The 3,304-nt window shown below is 43.8% G+C and overlaps 1 long non-coding RNA gene across 1 annotated transcript; it reads right to left on the bottom strand.

Annotated features, from left to right (window-relative positions):
- Positions 1-341: 341 nt before the first annotated feature.
- Positions 342-2,733, bottom strand: LOC123141336 (uncharacterized). Its single transcript, XR_006470228.1, has 4 exons — positions 2,288-2,733; positions 1,830-2,192; positions 1,159-1,326; positions 342-890 (listed from the first exon to the last, which is right to left on the bottom strand). It is a non-coding gene; the product is annotated as an uncharacterized lncRNA (long non-coding RNA).
- Positions 2,734-3,304: the final 571 nt, after the last annotated feature.

Below are 3,304 nucleotides of genomic sequence, written 5' to 3'. Positions count from 1 at the left end.
CGTACGCCGTCATTGCGTACATGATTATTCCCAGTATTTTTTTTCCACTGGTCATACAAAATACAACCACAAATTTCCATATATCTATGGTAGCAGTACTCCTTTTACTGCCTGCTATCATGCTGTGCTACTTAGCCAAATATAGCTATCAGTAGTTGGAAGATTTATTGGTTCAAACATATGAGCATACTTGGAAAGCATAGGCATACTTATATATCACCCTATAAGTAACTGGGAAGAAGCAACATCACCTCAATTCCTTAACTTCCGTGTTCAATGTTGGGATGATACCGACCCATCTAGCAAAATAACAGCTGGAGTTTTACTGTCTACAAAAACAACTGAAATCTCAGGTAGAAATTATAATCCTTTCAGAAGTATTTTCATGTTCCATCAGAAATAACAAACAAATCTGAGTAGAAAAATAGCCAATGCATTTTATTGGTTCATGGAAAACAGCATATAGCACCTACACTTGCCATCTCAAACTTGATGACCACCTCCTAGGTTAAACAGATTAACCATAGAACCTAAGGATTGTACATGATTCTCCTCCACATCCAACTTGCATCTCTTAGGTAGCACACAACAAATTGTTTGCTCGGGCGGGCATTTTATCAAACACCTAGTGAGAAAATCAGAATACAGATAGTTTGAGAGGTGAGAATACAACATCTCATGCAACAGATGCCTCTTGGTGAAGCTGTGCAGGGAACTGAGTCATCACTGGAACCGTCTGCCTGCAATATGTTCACACACATCAAGCATATATGATCTTTCGGGGAACTGTAATTCTCGACTCCTAGTTCAATAAGATCATATATGTGGTGATAAAAAGTCCCAAAAGATATTGTTGGGCCTCTTCTTTGAATGAAAACCATACAGTCATACTGCAAACAGATAAAAGGTAGCGGTTGAAAATAATGTAGAATAATATTCTCTAGAAAAATGAAAATATCATTATGACAGATATGGGAAAGGATTCAGATATGTTCTATATTGGTGCTCAGAAATTCACTATCTAGCTCATGAAGTCATTTTACTTTAGGTAGCAACATCGATTTAATCTTTAACATAGTGAATAACAATTCCTTATTGTCACCAACTACACAATAGGAAATGTGAATAAGGGTTACAATAAGATTTAAGGGAGAATACCTCCAGGGAGTTCCACCATTACACTCAAATGGCTTGATGATGTTATTGTTGGCGCACTTCACATAACGATCGTGCATCAGGTGAAAATGATCCGTCAGCAAGGAGTTCAAAACTGCACCAATAGCACTTTGTACCATGGAGTATAAGCATCTTCTTGCCATTCTCAACCTGGGGAACAAATATTAGAGCAAGGTAAAACACAGAAATACTATTTTTAGTTTCTCAAGATGGAAGGTTCAAAAGCAACATCTTTTCTAATAGCACTGGAAAAAAATATCATGCATAGGTCTCCACATGATACATATGGCATGAGAGGTTTTACCATAACCGATCCAAGTTTTCTGCACATGATTTGTAAATAATCTGATTACTCCTAATCACAGCCAAAACTTCTTATTTAAAGGTACAAGATCATAGGATCAATTTTTGTTCTCAATGTCATAAGTACCAAATACCCACAACTAAGAACCACATCCAAAAAGCGAGCATTTTCTTGAGAATCGGCAAAAGCAAGCACACACATGTACCATGAACGTTTGTTGAACAGCAAATCAAGCTACTGATTTCTATCATATGGCAACTGGAAAAAAAATCAATACAGTCACATCACATTGAACATCTAGTAATGTTTATCCACTCAGACTAACATATCAAGATCAAAGTCTGCTCACCATAGCTGGCTGGAGTTATGTATCCAAGCAGTGGCTGTCAATGCGTGGCCACCGGCCGGCTAGCACTGAAGCGTCCATTCATTGTCTCCCTGTTCACAAGTACCTAGCAGAAGCATACATATCTACATATCATGAATGGATTGCAATCAGCAAGCAGCAGCCTTGCCTGTGTAGATGTGTAACAGTAAGCAAGTAGCAGCTTGAACAAAATCAGTAGTAATAGGCTGCTGCTCTCTTCTCCGATCTCTATATATACAGAACAATAGTATAACTATCTAGAGCAGAACAATCAAGCATATCAACTACCACAGGTCCACGATCAGCTCAAAGTACTAATCATATCCTCTACGTCAGTCCTGAAATCTGAAAATAAACATAAGCAGAATCTCATGAAGCAAGAACTACTTCTGGAATGCAAATATCATCACAAAAAGGAAAATCATGCTTGTCTATCTCACCCTAAGTGCCCAGATTTTTTGTCGCTGCTGCTGGCCACGGAAGAAAGTGGACGCGCTAGGAGAGATCTGGCAGAATATTTTCTCTAGCCCACAAAGAAAAATGGAGGTCGTGGTCGGTGCTACACTCGGTGGTGCTCCGCCGATCCTGTGCATCGCGTCCAGAGGAAAGGCTGGGAGTGGGCACGGGTGGGCGACTTGGGTGCTGTTTTCATTGTCTCGGTCGTGGATCGTACCGACGAGATCGGCGGCGGCTCCCCAAGGGGATCGTAGCGATGAGATCGGCGGCGGTGAAAGGATCGGTGGCGGGGAACGGAAGTAGCGTAGGGATCGAGGGGAGGCCTCGATCCTGCGAGCGCGAGGCCGGCGGCGAAGGGATGGAGTGCGACTGTGCGAGGGCGGCTGGCATGGTTCTCGCTCGAGGGCACCCCGCAGGCCTCGCTCGTGGTTTTTTTCGATGGTTTTCTTTCGTAGGTTTATTTTCGTAGGGTTTTTTTTTTGACGGGGAGGCCTCGCTCGCTACCGGGAGGCTGGAGGCATCGCTACCTCCACGGAGGAATCGTTTTTTTGTTCGGCGCTGGAACCAGGGCGGGATCGCTGATACGTGGGAGGTGGGAATGAGGACGAAAAAAACCGGGTCTGCTAGGACGAAATTTAACCGCGGAGACTACCAACTGAGACATTAGGAGTAGAGATTTTCGAAGAGGGAAGGAAGGAGGAGGGAGGAGGGAAGAAAGGGGGAGGCTGAATCCCTCCCCTTCCTTTCTCTCTTCCCTTCTTTCCTTCCCCTCCAGGTTCGGCCTATATGGGGGGCGCAGCAGCCCATGCTGGCTGCTGCATTTTCCCTCTTGTCCCATTAGGCCCGAATCTTTGCTTGGGGTGCCCGGAACCCCTTTCCGGTGACCCGATATGTACCCGGTACCCCCGGAACACTTCTGGTGTCCGAATACTATCGTCCTATATATCAATCTTTACCTCTCGACCATTTTGAGACTCCTCGTCATGTTCGTGATCTCATCC

Source organism: Triticum aestivum, chromosome 6D (assembly GCF_018294505.1).
Source record: "Triticum aestivum cultivar Chinese Spring chromosome 6D, IWGSC CS RefSeq v2.1, whole genome shotgun sequence".
Lineage (NCBI taxonomy): Eukaryota > Viridiplantae > Streptophyta > Magnoliopsida > Poales > Poaceae > Triticum > Triticum aestivum.
The sequence above is the reverse complement of the archived record's forward strand: the minus strand, read 5'-3'. Positions and strand labels throughout refer to the sequence as shown.